This window comes from Bos mutus, chromosome 14, assembly GCF_027580195.1.
Source record: "Bos mutus isolate GX-2022 chromosome 14, NWIPB_WYAK_1.1, whole genome shotgun sequence".
Lineage (NCBI taxonomy): Eukaryota > Metazoa > Chordata > Mammalia > Artiodactyla > Bovidae > Bos > Bos mutus.
In genome coordinates, this window is record NC_091630.1 from 76,098,843 (window position 1) to 76,112,042 (window position 13,200).

Below are 13,200 nucleotides of genomic sequence, written 5' to 3' on the forward strand. Positions count from 1 at the left end.
ACTGAAGGAAAAACAGGCTGTATTGGACCCATGAGACGGAGTCTGTGATCCAAACGACACCTCCTTCAGAACTCTTCCGAGCTGCTTTGGACTCTGCAATGATCTCCTTTCACCCTGGTTGGAGAATGCCACAGAAAATGCTACCCACCCACCCCCACCCCATCCCCCACTCCGGAAGAATTCTTCTTTTCTCCTCTCTTTGTCTCTGGTATCTTGTCTCCCTGATCCACTCACATGTTCTCTGCTCATTGTTTTCCAGAAGGCTTGAGTTCCTAAGCACAAGACTCGTCTGCCATTGGACAGAGCCTGCTGCAGGTCTGGACCGCCCTGAGTGCTCCACCCCCCAAGTCGTCCTCAAAGGGGTGGAAGTGGCTTCTTCTGGCAAAGTGCCCTCTCCAGTCCACACGCCAGGGCTCCCATTTTTTATTGAGGAAGTAGTGGCCTACTCCACTTTTGAACTTGAGCCTCTATATCTTTTGCCAGGTAATAAACAGAGCAGCTCAGTAAATGTTGAGAATCGAAATAGGGGAGGTAAGGGGAAATGGATGTGTGTAAGTGGAGTAAAAGAAAGCTGGCCTAATTTTGTTCATTACCATGCCCCCAGTGTATACAACAGAGGCTGAGCAGGTGCTCAATCCAGTTACCCAAGAAATGAGCCCAGCTTAACCTTCTCTTTGGGTGAATGGGGAAACTGAATCTTGGCGCTCCTCAGCTTTTCAGTCCTTTTCCCCAGCAGCTGAATGCAGAACTTGGCTCAAAGCAGTGGCTCAATAAATATTTGTGGAATGACGTAATAGGTAAATACCAGGACTCCTGGAGGCCAGTGGGCTGCACAGAGGAGAACCAGGGCCCTGTCTTGAGCAAAACCTGGGCTGGTGGAGGGAAGAGGTTTACCACCATCAGGCAGAGGGCTGGAGGAGGAGCGCAGATGCAAGCAAACACAAGTCTGGGCAAGGGCCTGGGGACAACGGTAGGGTCTTCCTTCACCCATAAAATAATATTCTCCCGGTGCAGGTGCAGTGAGTCTCACCCGGGTTGCACATTAGAACCATCTGGGAAGCTCTTAAAAGACGCTTGGGCTGCACTCCCTGAGATTCTGATCAAACCGACCTGGGATGGAGCCCTGGCCCGTACCTTCTTAAAAAAAAGTTCCGCGGGGGATATTGATAAGCAGAGCGCGTTGGGAACACGGAGTCACAAACCAGACAGTAGACAAGGCGGCTAAACGCGGAAAGGGTGCTCAGTACAAGTTCTGGGAACCGGGCGAGGAAGGAGCGAGAGCCTTCCTTTCCTGCCAGGGTTCTGGGGGCGGGGAGAAGGACGCAGGGTGGGAAAGGGCAGGTGGGCTTCGAACTAGGGAACCGGGGTTGGGTGAGAGTGCCCAAGGACTGGCTGAGCAAGATGGACGCGATTAAGCGAGAGTCTGGGTTTCAACGTAAAGCTGATGCAACAAGGAAGGGTCATGGGGCGAGAATCGCAGGGAGCAGGTCTCCAATAAGTTAAGGAGGCAGCTTATTCGGGACTTGGGATCTAAGACCCGGAGTCGCTCCTAAGGGAAGTCCAGGCGTGGCGCAAGGGTACTCGGAAGAAGAAACTCTGAGATGGAGACGGGGGCCACTCGGTCACACGGAGACACACGGAAGTCCACACGCACACGCGCGAGCGCGCCCAAGCACACGCACCCGCGCCCAAATGGATCCCCAGTGCACACACGCCCGCTGCACACGTCCAGGCCCCTGCCTTCCGGACGAGGAAAGGGACAGCGCTGCGGAACGGCCGCCGGGACCCGGAGGGCCGCTCCCCGCCTCGCCTCCACGCGGGCTTGCGCAACAGGCGGCGGCTCGGGCTGGCACCCCCGCGCGCTGCCCCAGCAGGGCCAGGCTTGCCCAAGGGAGTGGGAGGAGCTCCCGGGAGGAGGGATCTGCGAGGGAGCCCCGAGGGGGGGGGGGCGAGGCGCGGGGGGCGGGGCCGCGGCGCCTATAAAATCGCCTTCCTCCCGGGCATAAACAAACCTCGCCTGGCTCCCAGCTCCGGCTGTGGAGCGCACTCCTCTCTTTGCCTCTCTCCTCGCTCCCTCTGGGCGCCTGCAGCCTAGCTCCGGGTCCTTTTCGCTTTTCTCCCTCGTCCTTAGGTAAGCCCCACGCCCTCTTCCCGCCAGGAGGGGTGGGATCGGTCGCCTATGGGTGCTCCTGCCTCTGCTGGACCGCCCTTTGTGGCCAGCCCTCCCCTACTCCCGGAGCTGCAAGTGCTCGGTCTCCCGGTGGCCCGTGGGTGAGCGCCAGGAGGGGCTTTGGGGGTGCGAGCACTACTGGAGTGGGGGTGTTTGATTCGGCCTCAAGAGGGAAAAAAAGGTCCGGATTCACCTTTCCCCTAGCTGAGGAAGTGGGATCCTGAGGATCGGGGTAGGGGGTGGAGAGCCCCCAATACCTTGATCGCTGCTTCCCAAGGCCCTCCGGGCTCACACGGGCGCCCCAGGCTGGAGGGCGCGCTGGACGTGGGAGGAGGCGAGACCAGGAGTGTGTGTGTGTTTGAGGGTGGAGGTGGGGTGTGTCCCTGGAGTGGGGTGTCTGGGGAAGGAAGGATTGAGTGCGCCTGTAGAAAGGAGATGGCTAGGGGTGAGCGGCGCTAGGGACGAGGCTCGAGAAGGGGACGTGGGTGTGTCTGCTTCCCAGACTCTGCCCCCAACCAGTGTGTGTCTGAGGGGCGGGGGCCCATTCAGCCTGGAAGTCGGGGTGGAGCACGCTTGTGTGTGTGTGCGCGCGCGCGCGTGTGTGTGTTGGGGAAGGGTCCTAGTGTTCCAGCCCGTGTGACACGCGCGGGAGCGAGGGTTGGCGAGCATTGCTGGGCAGGGTCGCCCCCCGAGGTGGCCCGGGGTGGGCGCTGTGGCGGCGCGTAAGCGGTGGCCTGGACCAGAGGGGTCGTGTGGCATCTGGCAGCTCTGCGCTGGCTGGGGCTTCGAGTGGCGTCATTTTCGCCTCCGCCCACTCTCCCCAGCTTCCCTTCTCTCTCCTGCCCTCCGAGGGGAGGATAACAGCTGGATTTGCTCGGCCCTTCCTGGGAGATCCGCCGCGGTCTCGGATTCAGCCGGGGTCAGGGCGTGTGCACCGTGGTGGGCTCCGGGGGAAACGCGCTGTCACCGCTTGCGTCGCATTAGTGGCTGAAGCTGGGATTTAGTGGCTATTTGCCTTGCTCCGCTCCACCGCCCCCACTCGCCCGCCTGTCGCCTCTGCTGTCAGACATCCCTCTAGGTCTGGGGCAGCACCGACTTGTGGCTTGTGTGGGGGAGGTGCCCGGCAGCTGGTAGGGGAGGCAAACCTAGTTGGGGAGGGCGCGATTGTCTTGTGCCCAGACCATCTCTTCTTCCCAAATGTCCTGGGCACTTGAGTTTGTTTGGTTCCTTTGAGTTACTGGGAAAGATGAAAGATTCAGAGAGAGTTCAGCCAGTGGCCAGGCAGGAGGGCTTTAGCCATCAGCCATACTTCACCTCCTAAAGAACAGAATATCTAAACACAGAGTGTGTTCTTGCCATGAAAAATGCAGTCCCAAGGCAGACCTTCCAGCCCAGCTTCCTCCTGGATAGAAATGCTGGAATCTTGACTGAGTTTCACAAAGGTGAACTGAAATAAGCAAGGTACAGAGAGTGCAACCCACTGCACCTGGCTTCAAGAGGTTCCCCAGCCAGGGCAGAAATGCAGACAAGGGTGCAGACCCCAGCCCTCTGTGGTGGTAACTGTTGGGGTGACTCAGGGTGGGGTCAGGGGAGGAGGGGACACAGGAGTGGTCAGGAAGTGATAGGATACCTTTAAAGGGACAGTGCTCTGGAGTCAGGAGCGAAGCCGGATATCCCCAGACCCGGGACTTGGTAGCTCTGTGGCACTTTGTCTCTCATCATTTTCACTCCTCTCAGAGCGAGAAGGAAGGCCTCGCCTGCTTCGCTTTGGCACCTGGCACCTGGCCCAGGGCCAGGCCTTTGGGAGGAGATCAAATACAGACACTGAATCAACTGAATGGCCCCATTCCTCTGTGATCCCACAGGCAGTTAAATTTTTGGTGATAGCATGTGACTGCGCTTTCCAAGGAGACCTTGGAGAATCTTTTGGGGTCTCTTTTCCTGAGAAGCAAATCCAGGCTTGCTATCTGTTGGTTTAATAATTTGGAGAAATTAAAAATTCACACAAGTTCCTGGTCCAACTTCTGCCCAGTTTACAGATGGAAACTGAGACCCAAAGGCAGGGAATGACTTGCCAAGGAGGAGCCAAGCCTGGAAGTCAGCCTGAGTTTCCCGGCTGTGATGGAAGGTGGTGAACGGGGAATCTCCGTCTTGAGAGATGTATTTTCTGCGGTCAGAAAATGATTTGGATCCTCACTGAGTTTCTGGTGGGGAAACTTTCCAGACAGAATGTGGGTGATTGATGGGTCAGTTGATTTTCAGTCTGAATCAGGAGTTCCTGAGACAGAAGCAGAATCAGCGTAGTGAGAAAGGGCTGCAGCCCTGCTGAGTGGTGGTGGTCCAGATTTGGGCTGCCCAGGCTGGACCCCAGATGTGAACAAAGCCCTCCCTGCCCTGCCCCCCAGACACACACATCCCCTGCCCTCAGCGCACTGAAATCTCCTGGCCTGAGCGGCCTCAGCACAGATGGGGAAGAAAGATCTCATTGTGTTTTTCTGATGGCCTGAAGCTGCAGTTCTTCCTTGGGATCCAGAGAATCCTATCCAAAGCGTGACTCAAAAGGCCCTGTGCTTCAGAAGGGAAGCCAGGATGATGACTCAGCATCTAAGATTCTAGCAGGGAGGGGCCCTGACTCAGGCAGAGGGGGCTGGGAAGGGACAGGACCTTTCTCTCTCTCTGAATCAGCAGCTATATCCCACAGCCCCTCTCATCCTCACGAGAGCTCTCCCTGTGCTGTCTTGGCTCCATTGAATGGATGGGAAAACCAAGGCCAGGAATGTTTAAGGGACTTGCTTGTGGGCTATGTGACTGGAAGTGGGAGGGGCAGGCTGAGAACCCAGAGCATCAGACCTGAAAGCCTTTGTTCTTTTTTCAAAATGACACGTTGGGATGACTGCAAAAAGGCTTGAGTGAGAAGAGCAGAGAGGCCAGCCAGAGCTCTGGCCTCAGTTTCCCCCTCTGAAAAATGAGAGTAACAGATACTGTCTCACCGGGACGTGTAAATATTAATTGAGTTAATCTACGGCAAGAGTTGAGGACAGTACTTGCCCATGAGGCCACGGTGAGGGAACTTGTGGTCAATCATTTCCACCAATGGCATTCTCAAGGCATTGCCTGGGGAAGGCCTGCAAATGCTGGATTCATGTTTTGCTTCTTGAAGTTTTTACAGAAAGCTAGGCTTATGCAGATTGCATAAAAATATAATGGAACTTTGTCTGAAATGCAGATTTCCAGGCCTGGTAGGTCTGGGATGGGCTAGGGATCTGCATTGTTTCAGTGCTTTCTGGGCTGGATTGGGCTAGAGTGTACTGCCAGAGAGGAGGATATTTGCTCCAGAATGATGGCTGGGGGAGAGCAAAAGAAAGAAGGGGGCCACATTCCTCATATCTCCAGGGTCTGGAGTAAATAGCTTTTATTTGGTTAAAGTGCCTTGTGATTTCAAGGCATCTCCTTGTTCCTTTGAGACAGGAGACATCCTTGCTATTTCTCAGATCAGAAGACTGAGGCTTGAGCAGGTCCCTTGCTGGTCCAGAATCAAGTGATGGGGCTCCGTTCCCGGTGGGCCACCGTGGACCATTCCCTGCAGCATTATCCTTTGAGGCTGCCCAGGCCCTCCTCTATCCATCTTTGGAACCTGGACTTGGTTTCTTGGCTTCATTTCAGGAAGCCCTTCCTGACTCCCTGATCTCAGTCTGGGCCCAGCCCTGCCCTTTCTTTCTCTTTAAGTTTGGAGACAGACACAGGCAGGTTGGCCGTCTCTGCTGCGGACCCGGCGGAGGTCAATTCCCTGGACGCTCGCTTGACCCCTGCTGCGCCAGTCCAGGCTTGTTGGAGCAGGGTGTGCGGAGGAGTGTGATCGCCAGTATGCGGACCCCACTGCTCCAGGGCAGACGCCCTGTGAGAAGAGACCTGGCAACCCTGGCAACCCTGGCACCCTGACTTGGCGCTGCCGAATAGACCTGATTACAGAGTGTGGATCCACACACAGGTTTCTCTTCCACCCAGTCCTGATCTTCATACCGTATATTTACCGAAGACCTGCCCACCTGGGCACCGTCTCCAGGCATTTCCAGTCCAGCAGAGGCATTCCTCCAACTGAGGGGCTAGGAAGTGGGACTCCTTAGCAGTCTGGGGGATTCATCTTTTGTTTTATAAATTTTTTTTTTTCCTCCTTAAACCTGTGGAAAGCTCTGTACCTATAAACGATATGCCCATGTACTGCTCTGCTTAAAGAGGTGGATGGGGACCTTTTTTAAGGAAGAACAGGGCTCCATTCTGTTCCCCCATCTCTACCCCCAACTCCACCTATTGGCTTTGAGAAGGTTCTGGGCAGCTCTCTCTGAATGTGAGTGTGAGAGTCATTCCGAAGAGGTAGATAATTCTGAGGACTCTCTTAGCTGGGAACCCTCCCCCTCCTCTGCTCTTCTTGTTAATCATTGAACTTGCCTGCTTTCTCCAGTGAGCCCTCCCTGACTTCCCCCTCCAGGCAGGCCAACTGGGTTGGGTGCCCTTCTTGGATCATTCTGGGTTGTGTCTGCTTAATTACCCTTTTGCCGTAGACCGGAGAGTGCACTTAGTAGGCAATCAGTTAATATTGGTTCAAGTAGTAGTAGCATAGTTGCTTCAGTCGTGTCCAACTCTTTGTGACCCCATAGACGGCAGTCCACCAGGCTCCCCTGTCCCTCGGATTCTCCAGGCAAGAATACTGGAGTGGGTGGCCGCTCCCTTCTCCGGGGAATCTTCCCGACCCAGAGATCGAACTCAGGTCTCCTGCATTGCAGGCAGATTCTATACTGTCTGAGCCACCAGGGAAGCAATGTTGGTCCAAAGGATACCTCCATTTACTAAGGAAATAACCGTGGGCCCTGTTGTGTAGGAAAGATCGGAAGGTCATCCAGAGGGTAAGAGCAGCAAGACCAATTCGGGGAAAGATTCTTTCAGTGTGGCAGTTGTCCCATCTCGGGGACAAAGGGTTGTGTAGGAGGAATCTGCCTCCACGTCCCATGCTAACGCTGGCTCCGTCTGTGTGCTTTCCACACATTATCTCACAGACCTTCCAGTGCTGCTCGTGTTTGTCTTGCAGATTCACAGAAAAAGCCTCTCACCCACCCAGCATCCTCCTTTAGACTTCCGTTATCCTGCGCGTCCCCGCAGACGGTCTGGTCTTCTCTCTGCCAGACAGGTGGCTGGGCTGCCAGACCTCCACGGAGAACCGACAGGAAGGTCCTGGGTCGTGCTGTGGAGCAGCGGGTGGGGTGAGGACCACGTGTGGGCCCCTCCCTCTTCCTGCTATTGTGTCCCAGACTTTCTTGCTAGTTCTGTGCTCTGGCCCAAAACAGAGAAGTTGCCTTTGGTCTCCAGCCTGGTACCCAGGGAATGGATGCAGCTGGGGGGTGCCTTCTCTTTAGTGATTTCTTTTTTAGTCTTTCAATATCAGACAGTCTGTTGGATGCTGCTGAGGTTCAGCCTCCAAGCAGAAGCACCCAGGGCCTCTTGAAGGAATTCTGATTGTCTGATCGTCTTTTTTCATTTTATAGACTTTTGAAAGCCCTGTTTTCTATCTCCCTTCCCCTCAACTGGGGAACTTTCTAGAAGGTCCAGTGAGTCCGGCCATTATTGTTTACTAGGTTGATTACATAAGAAAAACATTGAGAGGCCATCAGCTTCTTCACCCTCCTCGAAGGCTTGGGTTTCAGAAGGTCCAGAAAACATCACGAGAACCCGTGGACTGCCTGGTAGCTTGATTTCAGAATCTCTTTGGCAAAGAAAAGACCAAAGGACATGTCCATAGCAAGGTGCGGGGAGGCAGGGCGTACCCCAAGGCTGCCTTTCTGGAGGTTAATGCAGACGGGACACTGTTCTCTCAAACCTTCTGGAGTTGACTGTACTCGGAGAGGATGTTATGGCGAACATCAGCAGCGTCCATTGATCCCCTGCCCGCCTTTTAAATTTTGTTCTATAAAGAGCCCAGTGTGCTGGAAAAAAACATCGCTTTCACGTGGCTTGGAAACCAGGCGTGTTCTGGAGGGGACAAAATCTGGGCCAGTGGCTGACAGTAACAATCGATGCAAGCTTATCAACAGTTGTTCCTGGTTCCCCTCTCTCTCTGCTTCACTGGAGGACTCTGGGAGGCTGTGATCTGCCTGTCCCTGCCCTGCCCACCTGCACTCACTCCAAAGGATGGAGTCTAGGCCTTTAGGAAGTCACACAGGCCTTGGCGTTTGAGCCTCAGATTACCCACTCGTAAGCTGAGGTGATCCAATCCACATTCTCCCAGGGACCTCCTCCAGGAACAAACAGAATAATGCAATGAAGCTTTTTTCTGAAGTATTGAATATGGCGGATCCCTTCTATGTGTTGTGAAGGGAGAATGTCTAAGATGTGGACTTTGCTCGCAGCCTGGGCCTCTGGTGGTGACTCAAGGGGGCTGTGTATGGTGGAGAGAGAAACACGTGACTCCGCCAGCTGATCCACACAGGAGAAGTCTCTGGGTGTTTCTGTGCTTGACGCCCCCCGCCCCCGCCTCGGAGGGGCTTTAGGGCCCAGCAGAATTTGCCAAAGAGGAAGGGCAAATGCCCCCTCCAGGTGGCTTGTTGGAGGAATGCCAGAGCTGGTGGAGGACTCCAGTCTTAGGGACGAGGAGGAGGTCCCGGCTGGGAGAAGAGGGTCCTCCAGGTTCCCAGGACAGATGACCTGAGCGGAGCCATGCTGCAAGAGGCCCTCATAGCACCCCAGGGGGCACCTCCCTTTTGTCTGCATGTAGCACCTTCCTGCCTGGGCTCCCATCCGTCCTGAGTTTTGGGGACTATGTGATGTGCATAGAGGGCTTCTCAGGTGGCTGAGCAGTAAAGAATCCAGTTGGCAGGAGACACAGGTTCGATCCCTGGGTCAGGAAGATCCTCTGGGGAAGGAAATGGCAACCTGCTCCGGTATTCTTGTCTGGAGAATTCCATGGACAGAGGAGTCTGGCAGGTCACAAAGAGCTGGCATGACTTAGCGACTAAACAAGAACAACGGTGTCTGTAGAACACTTGCCACATATTTTGTAGATGGGAAGCCGAGGCCCAGGGAGGGGATGAATGGCTTGGGAACAGTCATGTGGCGGGAGGGGCAGGTTTCCCACGCGCCAGCTCCTAAACAGTGTTCCCGCTGCTCCATCAGGGCTTGTGAGAATCCCAGGCGCTGTCCGTCCCCTTGCTCTCAGGGTGACTGGCTAACAGCTCTCACGTGGCCTCACGGCCTGAGATGCCTTCGCTCACTGCCTTCCCAGTCCCCGAGGTCACCTTCTTCGCTCCTCTGAGCAAATCTCAGTCTTGGCTTTGCTGGAACCCATGGAGTTCAGCTCATTGCTGACTGGCTCCTGGGTCCGTTGAACTGGAAAGGTATTTGCCTGCGCCGCCCCCCGCCCCACCTGCCCCTGCCCCTTGGGCCTTTGTTACTCATTGACCCGAGTGGTGGCGCATTGGGTCTGATTGCTAGAAACCCATGTGACACCTGCTGGACCTTTTTTCTGTGTCCTCTCCTGGCTGGGCCACTCGGGGACTAAGAATGTTTAAAATACAGACCGTGTCCCCACAGATGGCCCTGGGTCTCTGAGGCAACCAGGGAAGTGCACTGATTAATGAGGCAGTTATTTGCCCGATTCTGTGTGCCATGGTTGCATTGAAGGCCTCCCACTACTCTCTGGGAGCAGGAGTTGTTATGCCCATTTTACAGATGAGCAGACTGAGGCTCAGAGGTTAGATCGCAGAGCCAATCAATGGTAATGTTCAGGTATGACCCTCAGATCTCCCCCCGCCTCCCCACTAACTCCTGGCTGCCTTTCACTTCTGCAATATTGATTTTCTCAGAATTCCTTCTGGGCAGGCAGGTGGGAAAGGAAGAAGTGGTATAAACCAGTCTGGCAGCTGGTGTTGTGACCGGGAGCTCTGCTGTGTGCACTGAGTGGGATTTTGGCAGGAGACCTCATTTCCTGTGTGGAGTGGCTTCCCTCTGTGCTGAGACAGAGCCCACCCTACAGGATGGCATAGGGGGCTGGAGTCAGACACCCAGGCTCCCACCACCCTGCCCGGTGCGGCCTGGCCCCCTTCAGAACTGCCACCTGCAACCCTCCGCCCCTGCAGGGTTGCCTGGGCCTCTGCAGCCCTACGTCCTGCTCTGGGACTTTGCAGGAGGCGGTGGAGAAGGGCAGGCTTGGCATCCGGCGCTTGGCCTCAAACCCAGGGAGAGAGCTTGTTGAGCCCAGTGGGGCTGCAGGTTGGCTGCGGGGGGTGACCCCAGGTGTGGGCACCCTCTCAGTGGAGCCTGAAGGGGACGGGGCAGGGCACCAGCCCTGGCACCCAAACCAGGTCACCTCCTGTCTATGCCTGACTTGTCACATAGTCGGGTCTCACCACAGAGCTGTGATAAGTCCTTTCTTGATCCACTCAGTGTCTGCACATACAACTGCTGTGCAGGAAAACCACCTCCGAGTAAACCTTCCTACTGCACATGTTTCCTGGAACTCAGAAGGGCTCTGAGGGCTGGTCTTGCCTCGTGGGGGGCAGACGATAGGGATGGGGAACACGAGGTGTCCCTGGCTTCATCTAAAACGTGTCAGCTTTCTTCTCAAAAACAGTTTTATATATTGAACTTCCTTATAAGATTTCCTTTAGACCCCCAGCTTCTGAGACAAAAGTTTGCAATGTTTATTGATGGATGCAACAGAGACGGGGTTAAGGGCTGGCCTCAAGGGGCCTAAGTCTGCCGAGATGGACTGAGAGCACCCTAGCTCAGAGAAGGGGGTAGGGGGTGTGGGGGCCCGGGGCTCAAGGTGCACCTTCTACAGCCCGTTTGTGTGGTCTTGGGAATCGCAGGCGGTGACCTGGCTGGAGGTCCTGGCTGAACTCACTTGTCGGGACGTGTCCAGTTACAGTTATGAGCTACAGGCTGCCCCGGGCCTGCGGGAACGGCACCTCCTACCCACCCCCACCCCCCCGGGAACGAGGAGAACCTGGAGTGTTCTCTGCTTTATCTGGTCTCCCTGCAGACTTCAGAGCCCTGGGGTTCTCACTGGCTGCTTGGTCTGGGCCCAGGGCATTTCAGCCGCTTCACTCCTGGGGCCAGATAATTCTGCTGTGGGGGTGCCCTGTGCCCCCGTGGGGTGGTCAGCAGCCTCCCTGGTCTACATCAGCTGGATGCTAGTAGCATCTCCCAGTCGTGCCGATCAAGAATGTCTCCGGACCTTGCCAGATGTGGGGGACAGAAGCACCCTCGTCTGGACAAACACTGTGATAGTCCTCTGTGAGCTCCTTTCTGAGTCTCCCCAGGGCCCTGAGCACATGAAGGGTGGGGCTCCCTGAGGCCTCCTCCAGCTTCCAAAAAAGGAGCAGTTCTCAAATACTGATGTTTAAGGGGGATTCACCAGTTTTCAAGCCACTGTCTCCTGGGGTCTGGGAAGCTGAGTTCTAGGAGGAAAAGAAGGTGTGGGGTAAAGGGATTTCTCCGGGAGCATGTTTGGAAAGCCAGGAAAGCTGGACCTGAACTCTTTCTGGTTCTGAGGGAGGGTGAGAGGGCAGGTGAAGGCTGATCCTCCAGTGGGATCACACTGGAGTCAAGCCAGCCAAGGAGACCTGACCACGCTGGGCTGAGCTGCAGCCTGAAATACACGTGGACCTGTTTTCGAGGCGTTTCACTCCTGTGGTTTACTAAGCCACGTAAGAGCGAATGTAGACAGAAACATGGGTCTCCCAGGTGGTGCAGTGGTAAAGCATCTGCCTGCCACCACGGGAGACGCACGAGATGTAGGTTCGATCTCTGGGTTGGGAAGATCCCCCTGGAGGAGGAAGGGGCAACCCGCTCCTATATTCTTGCCTGGAGAATTCCAGGGACAGGGGAACCTGGCAGGTGACAGTCCATGGGATTGCAGGAGTCGGACACGACTGAGTGATCAGTTGCTGTGAAGCTGCATAAAAGCTGTGCATCTGTCTGTTCATTCTGTCTGTTGTGATGCTAGGGGCTACAGGGAGGGAAGGGAATGAGCCAGGTAGGCTACCTACCTGTCCTGGAGAGCTGGCAGGTGGGGACGGAGGCCCAGGGATAGCCAGAGACCCTGACTTCACCCCTGGGTTCTGAAGGAGCCCCTGTGACAAGCTCTTAGCGTTGCCAGAGCCGTGAGCTTCTGGAATGCTCCCTGGCCTGTGTAGGCGAGGTGTCCCATGGCCAGGGTCTCGGGACCGTGAACACGCTGAGTTAGCAAGGCCGGCAGACCTTGGCTTTTCATGCCTCCTGCCTCCGAGCTGGCAGCCGCCCAGGAATCCTCGCAAATATAAAACCGACTTTGTTTTCGGAATGTTCTGGAGCCTAGACTCCAGAGGCTGCATAAAGGCATTCTTGTGGGGCTGGTTATCTACTGGGGCCCTAGACCAGAGCGTCCCAGGGGATCTGCCCACAGAGCACCACGTGCTGGCGTGGGGGGAACGTGTGGGGCGGCCCCGCTCTGTCGCCCGCTGACCCCTGAGAGGTGTTTTACAAAGAGGGTTCCTCTGGGTTCAGGGAGCTGGGCCCTCAGAGGAGCTGAAATTGAGACGTTCAGAGACCTGTGCTCTCTGTCTGGCTATTACATCTGTGGAGCCATGAAGAGTTTGGGGCGAGGTCCCCACTCTGGAAACCAGCATGTTTTCACCCAATTCCTGATTCAGAATGTCTGGGTCTGTGACCTGGTGGGGGTCCCTGGTCTCCTGTCACTTACTCCTTCACTCCCATCTCTTCAGCTCTGCCTGTAGCACCTACCCCTCCTTCTGAGCTCATTACACCTCACCCCAATACTGGGCATGGGGAGCTTCAGACTCTCAGCTTGACTCTTCACCCCTAAGAAGAAATACTGATGCTTCCAGGTCCCTGATTGAGCCCCCCAGGAGGGAGTGTGCTCAGGACCTGTCACCCCCCAAGCCTTGGTCCCCAGGGAGGTCAGTTACGGTGGCATTTCCACTGCTGGAACTCCACTCCGTCTTGCTCTTGTGGTTCTCCTGCAGCTGGCCCGGCATCAGACC

At 55.7% G+C, this 13,200-nt stretch overlaps 1 protein-coding gene across 2 annotated transcripts in view; it reads left to right on the top strand.

Annotated features, from left to right (window-relative positions):
- Nucleotides 1-1,992: 1,992 nt before the first annotated feature.
- NDRG1 (N-myc downstream regulated 1) overlaps nt 1,993-13,200 on the top strand; it is a 55,599-nt gene continuing 44,391 nt past the window's right edge. For both annotated transcript variants that reach the window (XM_005900742.3, XM_070382753.1), the window contains exon 1: nt 1,993-2,131. The gene's annotated coding sequence lies outside the window, so the exon portion shown is untranslated. The remainder of the gene's footprint in view (nt 2,132-13,200) is intronic.